At 40.0% G+C, this 20,254-nt stretch overlaps 1 protein-coding gene across 7 annotated transcripts in view; it reads right to left on the bottom strand.

Moving 5' to 3' along the window:
* kcnq5a (potassium voltage-gated channel, KQT-like subfamily, member 5a) overlaps positions 1 to 20,254 on the bottom strand; it is a 138,819-nt gene that overhangs the window by 99,527 nt on the left and 19,038 nt on the right. The window contains exon 1 of one of the 7 annotated variants that reach the window (XM_053621403.1): positions 1,570 to 3,384. The exons of the other annotated variants lie outside the window; for them this stretch is intronic. The gene's annotated coding sequence lies outside the window, so the exon portion shown is untranslated. Of the gene's footprint in view, positions 1 to 1,569; positions 3,385 to 20,254 lie in introns of those variants that run through there. 7 annotated transcript variants of the gene reach the window in all.

Genomic DNA, 20,254 nt, shown 5'->3' with positions numbered 1-20,254 from the left:
AGCACACTTCACCTCTGTTAGCTGCTGAGACAACTTTACATGCCTCTCCAACACCTCGGATACGTCTGGACAAAAAAGATATCCTGGAATGATGGGAAGGTTTCTCAAAGTCTTTTTTATAGTCCTCAGACAACCTGGCTTGAGCAAGCCAAACCTGCCTGTGAGTGGTTAAGAGTGTTGCAGTGAGAGCACTCAGTTCTCACGTCATGTGCCCCATGGCCAGCAAGGCTGTCTGCATTAATCGTGGAACAGAAGGATCCACTTCTATAGACTCCAAAGAATTAGAAGCAGCTAAAATCAATTGGCAGATGGTGTTCTCAGCCCGAGCGACGTAGGCAACTGACTCATATGCTTTCTTCAGAAGGGAAGCTGTGCAGCCACGCTGAGTGCTAGGACATCAAATGTTCCCACGCAGTGCCTCATCCGGTGATGCCACCAGTACGGTGACCGGCTGTTCAACCTCTGGTACATTCCGCACCCTGATGGACTCCGCTTCTGCCATGGAAGCGAAGTCTTGGAATGCCTCTTTGCCATCCCTGGCCCTTTGAGGACACTTGAGAACTCGACAATAAAGCACCTCCAATGTGTAATCCATCTGAGTTGGGGCCGTCACCAAAGAGTAGAGAGAGCCATCATCAGAGTCACCGGCTAATGCAGACCCCGCTGGCTTGTCCTGAAGCAAAGTGACATCTGAGAGGAGATGGTCCTGAAAACGTGTGTTGGAAGCACATGTAGACATAGCGTCATTGTGGAGGCTATGGCGAGGGAAAGGTGGGACAGTAGCCTCCTTGCTAGAAGAGTATGAGCAAGTGTCCCTGATGGGAGCTATGTAGAAGCAGGAACTGAGTCTGTTAACTGGAGGGCCTGCAAGAGACGTTTAATCTCTGCCATGTCGGAAGAAAGGCCAGCCACCTCCTTTGATAACAGGTGCCCTGCCAAATGATTTGCCCTAGAGCTAGATCTTCTTTTAGCTGAGGGAAAGTCAGTAACTGCTAAGGCACAGTGTTTCTGAGCTCTCTGCCTTGAACCCAAACTTGCTTCCAAAATCTTAGCATCCCGGTTGTGGTCCAGTCCAGCCAACGGACATGTGGACATGGGTCCGTAAGTGCTTCTTTCAGATGCTGAACACCCAGGCATGATGGGCAGAGATCATGCCCATCATCAGGAAGAAGCTTATTAGGGCAGAGCTTACAATTCAAGGGATAGGCAGAGGAAATGGAGCTGAAAGCCATAGCTGCTAAAGTGGAGAGCCTCTGGATACAACCATGAGGAGTGCCAGTAAAAAATAATCCAATTAAATACTCCTACCCCTGGATGAACCACGAGGAATGGAGAGGAGAACGTAAAAGCTTCGAATAAAAGTCAACAACACCCACGGTTAGAAATGACAGGCATAAGTACAACACAATATATATAAGACAGCGGGAACACACTCACTAACTAGCCAAAAGCGCGTAAGTGGCATGCCGTGCAGAGAAAAACCCGAAGGAAAATAGCTCACACGCTACGGCAAGCGGCTCGTAGCTGGACAGTGTGTAGCGGCAAAACTAAGGAAAAGCCTGTACTTACCAGTGGTGAGCAATCTGGAAAACAAACAAGTTTGACAAACATCACAGCTTGGGAGGATGAATTTTTGCTGCTCCGAAAAAGGTGCACTTGACAATGTGATGAAATAAACTAAGAATCCGAAGGCAAGAAAGCAAAAGAGATGGAGTGCTCAGCTACAGTGGCTTATATCACCTATATCCCTTCCTAATAATCCCTTCTTAAGCCATTCAATATATTTTTAATATCAAATGTGGGAACCTGTGTAAATGCGTCTATCTCATGGTAATGAGAATGAATTTTTCACTTTGGCATACAGCATGCAGGGAGGGTGCCTCTGTCTCTGGGGCGAAACAGGCCTTGATTTAAGCTGCTGGGCCCAAAGCCACATCATCAGTGAGGAATCCACAGCTGAGCACGGCTCTGAGCAGGAAATCATCATTAGGTTATCATCACTGTCTGCATTTCCCCTCCCTACAGTTCCTACGTCACCATCCCACACACCATCCCAGCTGGGGCCCCATCACTAACTCACACTCACTCATGCACTTTCTCAAACAACAGTGTGTGATTTCTCCACTGAACACACTGCATATATTACCAGTGTAACATTCTGCAAAAACCTCAAGGTTTAGTAGCCCTGGTAACGTAGGAGGAATTCATGTTTTATACTGTTTACTATATTTGCTATTAAAAGAAAAAGCTTAGCACTTTGCTATTCTAGTCTGTTCCTACATGCGCAAAGAGATCAAAAACTAAATGTACATAAAACAGATTTTAATTACACATGCAATTCTACTGGAATGTGCTTATTCACTTACAGGTCTGTCATCTCACTTTCTACATAAAATCATACCTGCATGTTGTCACAAATAAATCAGCTAAAGGTAAAAGAAGAAGGTAAAAGACCCTGCAGTGAGAATAAGTGAGGGAGATGTCTGGATGGACATGTTAAGCTGCAGAAGCCTGTGCTGTCAAGAGCTAAATATAGCTAGAGCTATTCCACCAGCTAACATTTCTATTAATGAGTAACCATTATAGCAGCTAAAAATACCTCTAGCTGAAAGGGTAGACCCAACTGTTTTTAACACATTATTTATTTAATTATTTATAATAAGCCTGGTGCTTATATATAACACATTATATACATTATGTACATATTACAGTGCCTTGCAAAAGTATTCACCCCTCTTGGCATTTTTCCAATTTTGTTGTATTACAACCTGTAATTTAAATGGATTTGTATCTGAATTTCATATAGTGGACATACACAAAATAGTCCAAATTGGTGAGGTGAAATGACAAAAAAAAACCCTAAAAAAAATTCTAATGAATTAAAAACGTAAAAGTGGTGCGTGCATATGTATTAACTGTTGCACACCTATATATAACAAAGATATTTTTTTTGGAAAAACCTGTGTTTTGCTTGCAATTGTTTGATATCCATGAGAGCAGAGTATTTTTGTGAATTTTTTTAACAAAAGATCAAAAGGTTAAACAATAAAAACTAATTTTCACAGCCTTCTTTGCTCATATTTACCAAGGGTGCCAATATTAGTGGAGGGCACCGTACCTGCTCTGTGCGCTGCCAGTATCTGATATAAAGGCTTTGATTAACATGACTGCATGTCAGGGGTCTTGTGTAAAATAGTGTTAAGATGAGCTCCATACTGAATGAAGGCGAATGAAATTTTAATAACAGTATTCTGACAGTTTGAATTATTATTAAATATTACATAATGCATAGAAGGTTGAGTACTGATGTGCCAAGGTGTATAGAAAAATCAAACACTGTTTCTCTAGTTTTGTTTAAATTCTATGTACTAAAAAAATGACCACTGATAGCATTAGGTGTCATGAGCATGTTATGTTTTATAGTACAGAGGAATTAGCACTAGGTATGTAAAGCGCTCAATATAAATATGGTGTATAAATATGGTATATACATTTTTTTACATTTTATTTTCAGTTAAACAAAGCCAGTGTGCTCTTACGGGTAATGAAAATGAAACAAGGTGTTAATAGTTGCCTGCAGAACACACAGCTTCACTGAACTTGTTTTTCATGAGGAAGCTTGCACTTCCCGTCATCGCCTTAAAGGTGAACAGACCCTTCTGCTTCAGCTCAGACTCCTCACAGTCACCTGCGCTACTCAGTTCATACTGTTCAAGTAGACAAAAACACACTTAAATGGAATCACTGGCAATTACAGGCTGCAAATAATGCAGAAAGTAAACTACTGTAATACTAAACAGTTACTCAGGTAATTGTTTTTAACAGGTCCTCTTCATTCATCAGGAAGTGTAAACTCTACTGATTTACTGCAAGGTTAAGCTCCTTCATTTCCAGAAGTTTTCCAAGTTGCCTCAAGCATCTTTCAAACAGCATGTTCACTTCTGTTGCAGGCCACCAATGCACATCCTGCATCACCATAGCAACAACAGCGGATTACACTCTAGCGTCATGTAACATAGCTGAGCTCTGTCAATATTATTCACCTGCATATTATTATCTGTATAGAACACCAACTATTTAATTCATTCAAATTGCAAACTTTATTGTAAGCTGGCAGAAAACAGCTCATCTGGAAAGCGACAAACAGCGACACATGATCCCAGCTAAGACTAGAAATCTATATTCTCTCTCTCTCTCTCTCTGTCTCTCTCTCTCTCTGTCTCTCTCACTCACACACACATACACACACACACACGTAAATACATACTCCCATGCAAGCAATAAAAGGCTTCTGCTTCATACACCGTTTCTATTTTTGGCCCAAATATCAATCACTCTGACACTAAAATATTAAAGGGTCAGTCATACTGAAGAAGTTGGTATGAAAAATGTAGACTCATTAGTACAGACCTACATAGGACTGTCCATTAAGAGGGGGACGAAACTGTAATTGCTGAGTCTGCTGAGTCTGGAGCCAAAGGTCCTTTAAAGATGTTGAGAATAGTGCACGAGCACTAGTGGTTTTCATTTTTTTCAGAATGTCCTGCATCAGGAAAATGCAAGTTGTGACTGAAATCTCTGCCACCTTACCTTTCAACTATTTCAATCTTCGTCTTTGCCATTGACTCCTCCTGAGGTCACTGAGAGCAATGACCAGTGTTCGCCTTGCTTGGCCACCAGAGCCAGAACAAGCATGAATAAAATGAGAATATAGAGGAGATGGGAAAAGGGTAGTGACTTTTATTGAGCAGTGTGGCAGGAGTCTAGCTGGCAGCTTAGTGCTTCCATATGTGTCTGTGACCCTGCCAGGGTGGCTACCAGGCTTCCTGTCTACGGTACGGCAAATCCAGAGGAGCATTCAGAGCATCCATCAGGCACAGCCATCAGCTGCCATTGTGCTCCTGTTCCTGGAAAAGCACTTGACATATCTGACTTTTTCTACGGGGCAGGCACTGAAAGAGAACATTTCATTCCGGTAGGTGTTCCAGCACAGTGACTACGCGTTTCAAAATGGCAGCAATCTTCACTAGAGAACAAAAATGATACGCTATTGACTGAAGAGTTTTAAGGGTTTCAGCAAAATCTAACAAACAATAAGAACAAGAAGTATGTGTGGCTCTGAACACTGAGACAATAACACTGTTCAAATTAAACCAACGTGGAATTGTGGATTGTAGCTTGTATGTCAATTGGTGATGCCCTTTAGGTCAGGGGTTGTCAAACGTTTTGCAGTCAGGGACCCCTTTAAATATAAAATAACTTCCATGGACCCCTTCAGTATAGATTTATTTCATGAACATAATCCAACTATTCAAATATTAGGCTCTTTATTTATTAAATATTAGGATCTTTATTATCATTATTAAAAAAGTTATCATTATTAAAAAAAGGGGGGGCAGTGGTGGCTTTGTTGGTTAAGACTTTCAGTTACTGATCGGAAGGTCGGGGGTTCAAGCCACAGCACTGCCAAGCTGTCACTGTTGGGCCCTTGAGCAAGGCCCTTAACCCTCTCTGCTCCAGGGGCGCTGTATCATGGCTGACCCTGCGCTCTGACCCCAGCTTCCTAACATGCTGGGGTATGCACAGAAAAGAATTTCACTTTGCTGTAATGTATATGTGATTAATAAAAACTCATTATCATTATCATTTATTTGAGCCTTTGGACCATTATTTTAATACTTTGCTAATGGTGGGTTTTGATTTTTAATAAAACATTAAATAGAAAAAAATATATCACAGAGCCCTTGGCTATGCGTCACAGACCCCACACTGACAATCACTTCTTTCGACCTCCCTGAAACTCATTAGGAGACTTTAAAGGAAAAGATATATTTGTAATTGCACAGCTAATTTTTCACTTAGGATTAAATAAAGATTTCCACCATCAGGCTGATAAACAAATTGCTTTCAGAACCAGAACAGTTTTAAAAATGTTTTAGCCCTGTTTTAGTTTTGGGCAACAGTTTATAAACCACAATACCACAGTATGATAAGAAAATGATCACAATTAACTAAACCCTGTCTCTTCCACTCTCGTTTGCTGTCTAACAAGCAAACCGCTTGTGAGCCAAGAGTGAGAGTGAGTTCTTGGGGTCAAGTATGTGTTTTTCCACACAGTGCTGAGATGTTTAGCCGCAATTCTCAGAATTGACCACAAGCCTAATTAGTCCTCAAGCAAACACCACCATTGGCATTTTCTGGGCTGCACAGGAATGGCCAGTGGAGAGAGAGAGCAGATTTAATTGTGTGGGAAAGCAGCAGGAAAGCAGGCTGAGAGCTGCGTCCCAGTGTTCGGCTCTTCTACTTTATTTAGGCATTCTCTATTGCTCCATTTTAAAACAAACTGCAGTATGTAATCAGCGACTAGTGAGCTGAAGGATCAAGATACGAACACGCACACATGCACACACTCACGCACACACACACACACGCATGCACACACACAAATATAAACCTAATTGTCTAGTAACAGACTTAAGATGCTAACAGACACTCCAGTTTGTCTGTTTTACTTCAAATGAGGTGAATCCTAGAGAGAGAATCTTGTAGTGAAAATAACAAATGTGAAGGAAATTTTCAAACTGTAATGATGATTCATTAAACATTAGATATGCAGGGTGTGGTGTAAGCTTTGTCGTAAACACTTGGGCCATAACTCATAACAAAAACCATACTCAGCCAGCCTAGATCAGCATGTGTTTTCAGCTTAAAATTGTTCCAGCATTCAACGAGCACAGACAGTGACAAGTGTGGCATTAGCATTTTCAAAGTGCTCTCGATTTCTCCCAGTGTGAATGGCACCTTGTCACTGTGTCCCACTACAGGTGCTCGTTTGTGTGTCCATCCAACACATGCTTATTATTTATTCAATCACATGCAAATGTCTCTGAACAGACAGGCATAAAAGTACAGCATGAGAAGACGAGGGTAAGATGAACAGCACCATAAAGACGAGAGTAAAGGATTTTTAATAACACCCCATAAAGCTTTATTCACCATTTTAATGTGTTTAAATTTGCCAAAGGGGGTATCTATGTTTCGGCTCAGGAGGATCAGCGTAGCGTGAGTCTGTACTGGGAGGAAGTGTTCACCCCCACATAAGACCTCACACAGGTTCCACACGCAATATACACCACCTACATGATGTACATAACACTATAATTCACAATGGATATGCTAGAAATATGTGCTTCCTATTACCTCTCTCTCTCTCTCATTTTTTCTCGCTGTTTCCTCGCTCAGATAAGTCTGTTTCAGCCAGCTTGACTCATTTTCTCCCTCACAGTTTTAAAGGTCAGGCTCGACTGAGGGCCGAGGGGGCAGAATGTGGGTTTGTCAAATCTGTCAGGCTCTCACCTCAAACGTATATCTTAACCTTGTCATCCACATAGTCTAGGTAGGAGACTATGTGGACCAATATCATACCAATACCAATACCAGGTGTAGCATTGTGACCACACCATGACACTTTGGACAAGTGATTCAGGATGCACAGACAAAAACACAGACCAAAGTCAGTGAGCACACAAATTGTGCTCTAAATTACAATTCCCTCCATTTATAGATACAGAGGTAAATAAGACAAATAAATGTCTAAATATTTTTTAAAAAATGGTTTCATTTAATATGTTCAATAACCCGAGGGAGAAGCAAGCTTAGATCCAATTTTCCTCTTCCCTACTTCGGGGTGTCTAATGCAATGTCTGCCTCACCCAACAGTAACAAAAATAAATCATGCAGGAACCTGAGAGTGGAACACAGTCCCACTGTACGAAAATACACACACACACACACACACACACACACACAAATGCGCATTTGTGCATGCATAGATACATGCACACAATCAACGCAGAAAATAAGGTTAACAAAAATAGACCTCAAAAACCTTTATAATGCTGTAGAGCTTTAAATGTTTTATTCATGAAACATGGACAGGGAAGCAAAGATGACTATTTAGCACAGCGTGTTATTCCCTACAGAGGAGCTCGAAACATTCACACTAAATGTAGTTGGAGATGATAAACAAAATATAATATTAAGTGATGTGTCCGAAATCTCCTTTCCTTTATTAAATATTTGTGATAGACAAGGTTGTTAAGAATATTCATTTCTTACCGTTGTAAGTAATTCACCCATTTTACTGCAATGTTTCTCTGCATACATTTCTCTATTTCCATTTGATAACTGCAGTATTTCCATGAGCAAACAGATGAGCCTTAATCAGCAGGCTGCAGTTGTAATAAGCTGGTGTAAAACATGTCATTATATAAGATAGATTTATCAAAACATTTACCTTTTTAAACGGCTCTTACACGCATCAGTGTGTTCCTTTAATTATAGCAAACGACACTTAGACACACTTTTTTTTTAATGATGTAATTTAGTGTTTCTGGATCTCTTTGCTTCTCTTTCAGTGCCAATGAGTTGTCAAGTCCAGCTGACTCATAGTACAGGGAGACACTTTTTGCTCTGTTTCCCACAGCATTTTTAACACAGACTGGTGGATATGCTTTTGCTTTACTGCAGTAGAACGTACAGTTGCAATCAATATTATTCAACCCCCATTGCAAATAAGTTGTATTGTCAAAATGTACACTTTCAGCTGTTTGCAATGAATAAATCAAACAAAAGCAATTGCAATAGTTCAACACTATTTGGGGAAACAAGTGGTTTCCCCAAATTCAACTGAAAATGCAACTTATAATGACTTCTCCAGTCTCAAAATGATTCAACCCCCTGTAAAACAGGTGTTGTCTCAAGCACACCTGATGCACCAGGTGTGCTTGAGCTGGAACACATGAAATACCTGAACTGGCTAAGGGTAGAAAATATATGAAATACCTGGACGGGGCAGAAAAAGGAAGCTATCAATGGCTGCAACCAGATTTCTGAGAAGGCAGGTTGTGAAAAATCCTCGAGTGACTGCAAAAGACCTACAGCAAGACTTGGTGGCGAGAGGCACTGAGGTTTCAGTGAGCACAGTAAGACACGTACTAAACGCAGAAGGTTTCCATGCCAAATCTCCAAGCCGTACACCACTACTGACCCAAAAGCACAAGAAAATTCGGCTCAATATCATATAAATAAGGCACAGGATTCTTTTTTTGGGATTCTGTTCTGTGGAGCGATGAAACGAAACTGGAACTTTTCGCCATGATGGATAAGCGGTATGTCTGGAGGAAGAAGAATGAAGAAAGAACACACTGTCCACAGTCAAGCATGGTGGACCTTCAGTGATGCTCTCGGGCTGCTTTATCTCCTCTGGCACTGAAAACCTACATCGTGTGGAAGGCAAGATGGATTCATTGAAATATCAGGAAATCCTAGGAGAAAACGTCATGCCGTCTGTGAGGAAGCTGAAGCTTGGGCGTCATTGGACCTTCCAACAGGACAATCATCCCAAGCATACCTCAAATACCACCAAGGCTTGGTTGCAGAAGAAGTCCTGGAAGATTCTACAGTGCCATCACAGCCACTCTGTGTAAATAACTGACACGACTGTCACTGATAGGCTGCATGAATCGACTGTCTATGCAACAAGTAAATCAGCCCTAACCTCACGTCTTCATAGCATTCTGTGTATTTTTCTTATGACCATTGAACATGCACGAACGGAAAATAATGTGATGTAGACAGTGTAAACCTTTCATATTGATGTCTTTTTATCTTTAAGAGACAGGGGGCTTAGCCCTGCTAGCACATTTAAACCAGCTGCCCTTGATCAGATATAGGGCTACATGTTGCTTTTTAGATCCCGGTGAAAATTCATATCGACCTCTTCCTCTTTGAATGCATGCGGTAATAAAAAGATGTTCCTTTCAGTCATAGGCTTTCAGGAACTGGAGCTCAAGAAAATGACTAATAATTGAATTTCACATTTTGATGGCCTTCTGGTAAAAGGACAGAACATGTGTGATCTAATTGTGTGAGCTGGCTGTCTCGTACTCTTCAGCACAGCCACCTAAATAAGTAAGACTTAATCCTGATTCAGTGAAAGGGAAGAAAACAGGTAACAGCACAAGGTCTGGCCTCTAGAGTAAATAAGATCTCTTGACATACTCCATATTTGTGGCATACTTTTGAAAATATACACACATTTCATCGAATGAGTTTGAATCTTCGAGAATCCTCATGGTACTGGATCTTTTAAACTTATATCTTTTAATCAGGAATAAACGGTACTGAATTATAGCGTAAACCAGCTCCATGTCAGAAATATAAAATCGGGGCCCTTTTACCTAAGTGTGCAGCTCTGAGAATATTGAATGAAGCTGATCCGTATGTGCCATAGAAGCTATAGCTTGAAAGCCAGCGGTCTTCTGTCTGGAGCTGTGGAACTAGAGGGAATGTATAATGGGTTGCAGTTGTGTAACGTTACCAAAAGACCTGCTTCTGTAAGTGCAATATTGCAGAACATGCAAAAGCTGAATAAGTTTCCACTGCTGCAAAAGATCATTACTCATTTGCTCCATGTCCCATGTTGATACGTGTTGCTGAATACCTGTTACTAAATATAAGAGTTGATACAGATGAGAAAAAATAATTCGAGAATAATTAGTACTCAATAATGAAGCAATATTCAGAAGTCTGTAGAGACTCAACTGATATCAGGAAAATCGTTTGCTATTAATCAAATCACTTCATAATCTAACATCATGGCCCTGCTCTGCTATTGAACATGAGCATATAAGATAATCACAACATTGATCCTGGAGACAGTCATTATGTCCCTACTGTCCTTAATGTACTGTGGTCTTGTTGCTGACGTGTTAATAGTTGCAGCAGGTGCTGTTGTTGTGCCTCATGGAAAAGGTAATAAAAGACAGTACACACACACACACACACACACACACACACACACACAGTGGGAGTAAAACCTTCTCTATTAGGTGCTTGCACTCATGCTCATGCTTACACACACACACACACACACACACACACACACACACATACACAGAGCACTTCATAAATGATCTGGCCCTGTGGAGCTGCAAAAGTAGTGGAATGCAATCTAAAGCGCTGATATTTAATCACAGGGCAAAGAGAACGCTATCATAACTATAAAATCACTGGACATAATGGTATTGTCTTTTAGAGATATTTTCAGCTCAGCCCAGCAAAAAAGCCTAAACTGATAGCACATAACAAATAAATCTAAATAATACTATATTGCTGACCCATTACTGATATCCTCACAGTAACCGAGTTAACACTGTGCAGGTCTCAACTTCTAACAAATTTGAAACATAAGAGGTGTGATAGTCGTAAAATGTGTGTCATAACAGACAGAACATAATAATGTAATAGCACAGCTCTGACAGTAGTTCCGGCTGTAGGTTTATGTTAATGAGCTTGTTATCATTTCTATAGTAACAGCTCTTTCACAGGGACACTCCACATTATTTAAGTCTACTGTAACAATAAATGGATTTTTTTTAAAGAAAAGAAAATAAACAGAGTGTTGCAATTTAAGATGGTAAGATGGTAAGATTTATGACCTTCTCCTGTTAGGAGACATTCATTTAACATATATGGAAGTATTATTCAGTATTAATAGCATCTGTGTGGCTAACAGTCAGTAGACTTTTCGCCAGGGGAGATTTTCTCAGGGCAAAAAAATTTACGCTTTCTGGTTTCTTGTAAATTGTCAAGCTATATTTTTTGAGAAAAAAAAAAAGTAAAAATGAGAGGGTGGTAAAAAAATGACCATTTATATCTGCTGTTATGTAAGTGATAAAAGGAACTAACTTGTCTTGCAGATATTTCACAGCGTTAAATGTAACTATAAATGGTTAAAAATCATGAAATGTCATTTGGTAATAAAGTAAAAATTGTAATCCTTGGCGAATCACGGTGGTATTAGTGGAAAAACACATTGAGGCCGCATAGTTATATATGAATAAAATCCACTTCAGCATGGTAACGGCCCTCTGCTGTGCGTCGCCCACCATCATATAACACCCCCAGCGCCGATTATTTACATATAACAGAACAGTCTGTCATGTGTTATTCCTTAAATACTACAGCATGATGTGATGTACCTTCAGTTTCACCAACATATAAACAATAAATGCAAAACATCAGCAGTGCTCCCAGAACACATTCAGGCAAAAAAGTGTGTTCTTGTAACCAAAGTGTTCATGCTGTTCTGTGGCCCCAACAGAAGCCCAGTATGGAATCAAGTTCTGTTTGGAAAACAAAACGCTTCATATTCTAATTAAGCAACAGACTGTCAACAGGAAGCAACACTGAGAAACAGTGTTTTGAAGGAAACATAAGGCAACTTAACATAGATAAACTGCAGGTAAAGATAGTACATGACTAGCAGGAAAAGCTTAATTTGAGCCGGATCCTGCTGGAACAGGATCCGGCACCTCTAAAATAGAGAACACCTTTGTTCTGGAACCTTTATATGTGGATCTGGGACCTCTAAAATATAGCACACCTTCGTTCTGGAACCTTTTTATGTGGATCCGACACCTCTGCAGCTGGATGTAAAGTCTCCCGCAGCAATATTATCAAAACAATGTTTTAGTTTTTAATTCACCAAAAGTAAAACAGAACAACAAAAAACGACAATAGAAATGCTAAAATATTGCTAATAGCCAATCAATAGCCTCTATCACATAACTTATAAATTTAAAGTTCAAAGTTCACCTGAATTCGTTGTCACAAAGCGAAGCCTACAGTCATGTACCATGCGTTGTAGAGTGTATCATGGTGAAAAAGAAAGCAGTTATCATTTACAGCGGCAGCAGGTCACTGATGAAGCAGTTTGCTGACCATTCCCACGACTAGCAGTGATAACACTATAGCCTGATTGTGGAAGGTTTTTAGAAGCACTTACGAGGCTAAATGTTGTCAACCTGCGCATGGCTTTGAAAGTGAGATTGACTGCCCAGAATTAAATAGAGTTAACAGCCCATGTACACCATGTACAGTCATTTGGGCTTTTAGGGAGTACAAGGACTCAAATAGACAAAAAGTTCCAGAAGGACAGAGGCAGTTGATGGCTACTGTGAACCCCACACTGATCTCGAGTGGAGCGCAAGCAGGGTTTCTCCAGAATGAATCTCATTTGTAGTTCACAGCGTGAATCCCTTCTCATCCCCACCATCTCGATTTAGTTAATAATATTAATATGACTACCACAACCTGACTTTGTGCAGTCTATAAAAGACCGCTGTCTTGTCAAGGAGTTCGGGAAGTGGATTCAAGATGCTGAGTATAGCGTTCTGAGCCTTTGATCTTGTTAATGTTAAAGTCTACATAATCAGAGAGAGCATGTTAAAGTACACTGTAGGTGATGGTATTTCTAATATCTGACTTATTACTAATTTCAACAAATTAGGCGGTGTTGAGGAACAAGACTTGTGATCTAATGTTAAACAGGCAGTGTCTGTGCTGTGGACGATGTGTAAAATCGAGGAAAGTCCCAGTTATAGCTTGTGCAATTTGTTGAAACCTTGTCAACCTTCCAAACCTTTGGTGTATTACAGGGTAGAATGGTTTGTTATGAGAAGCTCCAATGGAGCTGGATGATCAATGCCAAATCGCATACTTGCGTACTATTCTACACTGTTATTGAGCACTAACAAGGTTTATCTAATACAGTTAGCGTTTGAATTTCAGAAACCTCTTAAACCTAGCAAAAGTAAATATGTTTATTTTATTTTATTGTATTTTATTTGAGAAGCAGATCATGGCAACAATCACATTCACGGCAGAAAGTTTTAAAGAGAAACAGAGTTTGTCAGTCTGTTTAACATCGTTATGCATGAAATCATGAAAGATGACCATCTAGTGGACACCGGTTTTAATCTTCCAAATGTGCATAAGATACATGAGCAAGTATGTGAACAGTGCAACTCACATAACAGCTGCATTTGTACACATACATGTGATGAAAGTGAAGTATATGTGAACCATTAGAATGCAGATTAGAAGAGCTGGCAGTAGGCATGGCCTAAATGCAAGCGCTGTTAACACAAATGCAACAGCGCACTGAAGTACAGAGCTTGACTGAGGCTTGAAACCTACTTTACTAGAGAATGCTGGTAACTGAACATCACAGCAGACAGAAGATTGGAGTGGAAATCAGGACCACAGCACAGCAGCAACAGTGACTGTGCTATAGGTTGGCATTAAAACAGCCTTGCCAATATTAAAACTGCATCCTCCACTCAATGCGTCTGGACAAGTGCCTAATCCTTTTCATTTAATATCAGTCCATGCAAGTGGCTAGGCTATTCAACAATGCAGTGATTTCATTAATGAGCTCCAATGTGAATTTAAGACCATGAATAAGGGTTGAACAATTATCAGTTATTATGGTAAATGAATATCATTATGGTAAAGGAGTACTGGCCCCAAATATCAGTTATCGGTGTCCTTGATTACTATTAATAGTTATCAGTGCTGGCCCTAAAAAAAAACATATTGGTCGACGCCTAATGATGAAACTCCCCTTTCTGGACAGCTGCCTGCTGTGTGAACAGTCTCAACAGCAAGTCACAAGCCAGACACAGCTCCTGATCTAAGACTAATGTGAAGAGTCATATAATACCTGTGCAGACTATGCAGTTCATAGGCATAAAGCTCAACTCAAGGGCTTTGTGAGCCTTTTTGATGGAAGACAGAGCTGTCTCGATTAGTCAGAAAATTACAAGTGGCCACACACCACCAATATATACTGTAGAATTTCTGCTTTAGGAAGTTATGTTGACAGCAACAACTCCAGAAATTGTACCCAAGCTGGTCCTTTGAATAGTGAGGGCTTTCATGCTGGAAGTAACTTCCAGCTGGCAGGTCATTGACCAATTGTTTGTGTGCAGTAGGGAGCACATTAAAGGGACTCTACTGTCTAAAGACGAGTTAGTTTATTGAGTAAAGGAAGTGATTATGCAAGCATATTTAAATGCACGTCAAGAGGTGCCTCTTTCCATTAAAAGGCATTTTACATACATTATGGCTACCTCCTGGCATCACTAAAAAGAGTGGCACTTGTGGACATCTGTGAAGCAGCAACACAGAGTTTCCTTTATCACAGCCCATGTGCTCTGTGGTACTGTAAGTCTGAGTAATCGTCACCCTAGAATACAGACTCTGAACAGTTCTCATCCTTAAAAGAGTACAATATTAACACCACCAGAAATTCTCACACCCAAAGAAGAACAATATCACAAAAGAGCAAGTTTCATCCACAGTACCCTAACAAACAGTATCAACATTGTAAGTGAATCTCATGCTAAATAAGACGCGGTATTAACACTTTGAGTTATTCTCAGTCTCAATAAAGTATGACATAATAAAGGTTGCACATGTGATGACAGTCACAAGCTGACAGTTTTGCTATTTGTACTTGGAAACAAGAAAAATAACACTAGAAATCACAGAACTATAAATATGCACAATACACAAATTTAAAAAAAAAACAACAACAAATTTTTTGTATAAAAAGAAAAAAAAACCTATTGTCATTTGGTCAGTGCAAATACACACACACACACACACACACACACACACACACACAAAAACACAGAGACAATCCTCCAGCCTTCACTACCAGCCAATAGATTACCCACATATGATGGATCAGCATATTTCCACAATTCATTCTGAGGGTGAAGTGATTTCATTTCTAATTGCTTTATTGACTTTACTGTGCTGTAGATTCAGAGCTCTGCTGAATCTGGCCAGTCAGTTACAAAGCAGACATAAAATGGAGAATTTGAAATCTGTTTTTCTTTACCATATTTATGTAAAAGCCCATGTACAGTGGGGGAAATAAGTATTGAATACGTCAACATTTTTTTCAATAAATATATTTCCAATGAGGCTATTCACATGAAATTTTCACCAGACTTTGGGATTAATTCAAGACATATCCACACATATAAAGAAATCCAAACATTAAAGTCCATAAATAAAGTTATGTGTAATAAAGAGGAATGACACAGGAAAAAAGTGTTGAACACGCTAACTGAAATTTATTTAATACTTAGTGGAGAAGCCTTTGTTTGTAATGACAGCTTCAAGATGCTTCCTGTATGAAGAAATTAATCCGCTGCAATATTCAGGTGTGATTTTGGCCCATTCTTCTAAACATATTGTCTTTAAATCTTCTATTGGATTCAAGTCAGGTGATCGACTGGGCCATTCTAAGACCTTGAATTTTTTTTCTCTGAAACCAGTTGAGTTTCCTTTGCTGTGTGCTTTGGATCGTTGTTTTGCTGGAAGGTCCACCCACGTCTAATCTTCATCATCCTCGTGGATGGCAGCAGATTCTTCTCAAGAATCTTCCGGTAAAGGGCTCCATTCATTGTTCCATCAATTATATGAAGTCTGCCAGTACCATGCGATGAAAAACAGCCCCACACCATGATGCTTCTACCTCCAAACTTCACTGTAGGTATAGTGTTTTAAGGGTGATGTGCAGTGCCATTTCTTCTCCAAACATGGTGTGTAGTATGACAGCCAAAAAGTTACATTTTGCTCTCGTCTGGCCAGACTACACTCTCCCAGTATTTCATAGGCTTGTCCAAATGAGTCGTAGCAAACTTTAAACAAGTTTCGACATGCCTTTTCTTTAGTAAAGGAGTCTTGCGGGACGAGCATGAGCAGTGGAGTGTATTGCCTATTGTGTCCTCTGTGACGATGGCACCTGCTGCCTCCAAGTGTTTCTGGAGCTCTTTCCGAGTAGTCCTGGGCTCTTGGGCTACTCTTCTGACTATTCCTCTGACTCCCTGGTCAGAAATCCTGCGAGGAGGTCCTGTGTGTGGCCGGTTGATGACGGAGTGATGTTCCTTCCACTTGCGGATAATGGCCCCAATGGTGCTTACTGGAGGATTCAGAAGTTTTGAAATACGTCTGTATGTGATTCTATCAATATGTTTTGCAACAATAAAGTTGCAAAGGTCTTGGGAGAGCTCTTTGCTTTTACCCATCATGAGATGTTTCTTGTGTGACACCTTGGTAACGAAAAGCCTTTGTATAGACCATCAGTTTACTAACCAAGCTGATATTAATTTGCACATATAGGAGGTATAATCACTTACGGATTTCAGCTGGTTCCTTGCCTTAACTTGCCTTGGAGAACTGCTTTTTCTTAGCGTGTTCAATACTTTTTCCTGTGTCATTCCACTTTATTACACACAACTTTATTTATGTTGTGAATTCTTTATATTTGTGGATTTCTTGAGTTAATACTGGTGTCTGGTGAAAATTAGGTGTTCAATACTTATTTCCCCCACTATATATGTAAACAATAACAAGATATAACATACTGAAAAAATGAGTCTCAAACCAAAGAAGCCTAATGTTATTCATAGTGACTTTGGAGAGTTTGGTTAGTAATAACATCCCAGTTCACTCCCATCCCTCACCCAGTGACCTGAGTGCAGGACCAGCTTACCTCAAATGACCTCACCTATCCTCCTATCCTGCTTGACCACACATTACATCGTTGTGAATCTGAATAGCTTGGTGGTTGTATGCTGTTCAGACACCAACAATTAGGTGAGGGTAAGGGATTAGTGTTGGTGAGAGAGAGAGAGAAAGAGAGAGAGAGAGAGAGAGAGAGAGAGAGAGAGAGAGAGCACATTTATTATAGAATGTAATGGTGAGCAATTGGTCCAAACTGAAAAACCACAAAATGCATAAATTATAAGCATGTTTGGTCAATAATTCAAAACTATTTGCAGAGAAATGTAACAAAAAAAGAGGAAAAAATATTTGGGCTAAAATTAAAATGGGATATTTCATTTAACCCCCCCTTTTTTTCTCTCCCCAATTTGGTAACCTGCTAATTCCCATCCACCAGTCAGCGCTCCCATTTCATACACAGGGAATCACCAGCTACCAGACAGAAAGGGTGAATGCTAACTCTGAGACACGTTTTTCTTCCTAGATATGAGAAACCAGCCAATCACATTGTTTCAAACTGCTGAACATTCTGCATAACAGGGCAGCATAACACACTTGAAGGAAATAGCTATTTGCCCTCATCTGGGTACACGAGCTCACAAATGCCTGTGATTGGCTAGTGGTACTGTGATTGACAGGGGAGAGAGCATATGCCATTCAACCAATTTTGCTCCCTTGGCTCCCAGCCATGGACAGCTGTGGCATGGTCAGTATTCAAACTCATGATCTCTCAACGAGGGGAGAACTGCTTTTCTGTTCTGTTTATCAGGAGCAGCCACTCTCATTTTAACATACTAAAACATACAGAGGTATATAAACATCACAATGTAAATAAATACTAACACTATCAATCTAACTCTTTTGGCCCTTCAACTATGTCCACTATAAGAAGTCAAAGGTTCTCCCCTCATATGTGTGAATCAGAGGCAGCAGGTATTGGAAGAGATTGAGGATGGGATGTACGCTGTGTTAACTGGGCCAGGCACAATGATGTATCACAACAGTTTGGCTTCCAGCATCAAAGTTGGTGTGCCTGTATAGTTTGTCTAAGCAGACAATGATGGAGCCAGGTGCCCATTTGATGTCATGTTGTTTTCCTCTGATTGAATATGAGACTTAGGAGAGGATGACAGAGGATCATTTGTTTCCACATGTCTATACAGCGGTCATGAAAGCCTAGCCTTAGTTGGGCTCACCTCATAATAATGAGTATTGTATATGAGAGCTTCACAGCATGTGATTATGCTTAAAAGGCCAGTGCATAATCAGCCAGCTACAGACTAGAAAATCCAGTTTCCAAGACAACCATGAGACTGCCAGTCAAAAAGAAAGATATTTATATAAGAAACTGACCATGGGCGATTCCCATCCAGTGGTCCCTATGAGTCTGATACAGTTATGATCAGATGCTAAGATACACTCTAACCTTTATATTTTTATCCAGAATGCATGCCTAAATAAACACAAATACAAATGCATGGCATGTGTGTTTACTGTAGGTCTTTCAATCACCATGACAGATGGCTATGAAATATAATAAATATAATAAAGTATACAGTATAAATATAATAAAATCAATCTTAATAAATAGCTATCATGTACACATTTCCAGTTCTAAAAAATCTTTTCCAAATCCAATTCCAGTCTTTTCCATTTGTTGCAGAATGGCACTGAATTATGTCTTTTTGTCTTTGGTATCCGATCCAACGTTCTTTGCTGGTATTGGCTCGATATCGATCCTGGGTATAGGATCAGTGCAGTCTCAAATTGTATGTTTTTTAAATGTGATCTGAAGCCTACTGGACCTCTCCCCTGTATATGTAAATAGAAATCAAGATAATGAGTGATTATTAGTCACGTATACAGTCAAGCACAGTGAAATTGTTTTCTTTGCATACTTCTTCTGTATTTCTTCTGTCAGGAAGCTGGGGTCAGAATTGATACAGCACCCCTGGAGCAGAGAGGGTTAAGGGGCTTGCTCAAGGGCCCAACAGTGGCAGCTTGCCAGTTCTGGGGCTTGAACCCCAGACCTTCTGATCAGTAACCCAGAGCCTTAACCACTAAGCCACCACTGCCCCAGCCCCAGCCACTGCCCCATGATAGTACAAAGATGGTACAAAGCTACTATAGACAGCAGGCAAATGCAAAGTTATGAACAGGGCAGTGTGCTAACTCTGGGATGGTGGTTGTGCTTCACAGTTCAGACTGTGTGAAAGACAGAGCTAATAATGACAAGACAAACTGGATAGAGTGCTCTTTTCAGTGAAGAAGTATTGATTTATGTATCATTATTCCCAGAGTACATTAGACGCCATATGCTCTGAATACCAAAGGCATGTTCTGTTTACTTTGTACCATTATGCAGAGTCCTTTCCTTAATAATGAAATAAAAAATGTGATTTATAATGGAAAAAAAACAATGAACGCATGACACAGGGATAAAAGGCGAAGCAAGAGCAGATAAAAGCATTGCAACTTTATGAGCTGGCCACACACTAAATTCAGCAATTATTTCAAGATGGAAAAAAACCTTTGACTTCATTTCTTTTTACACTGACAAACATCCATTTGTCATTGTTTGGGTCTCAATTAGCCAAGCAGTGAATGATAAAATCCTTTATGAAGACATGAATACCACAGAAAGAGGCTGCAAATCTGTGGTTCGCCATCCACAGCAAGTTTATATCTAAGAGAGAAATAAATAAGAATCCAATAAATATGTATTTTATCCTTGAATCTGAACAAGACATGTCATATTGTCACAAGACATGTCATGCCATCCTCAGCCCCCATAGAACCAAATAAACTAGTGAAAATGTAAAGTGAA

This window comes from Ictalurus furcatus, chromosome 3 (assembly GCF_023375685.1).
Source record: "Ictalurus furcatus strain D&B chromosome 3, Billie_1.0, whole genome shotgun sequence".
NCBI lineage: Eukaryota > Metazoa > Chordata > Actinopteri > Siluriformes > Ictaluridae > Ictalurus > Ictalurus furcatus.
The sequence above is the reverse complement of the archived record's forward strand: the minus strand, read 5'-3'. Positions and strand labels throughout refer to the sequence as shown.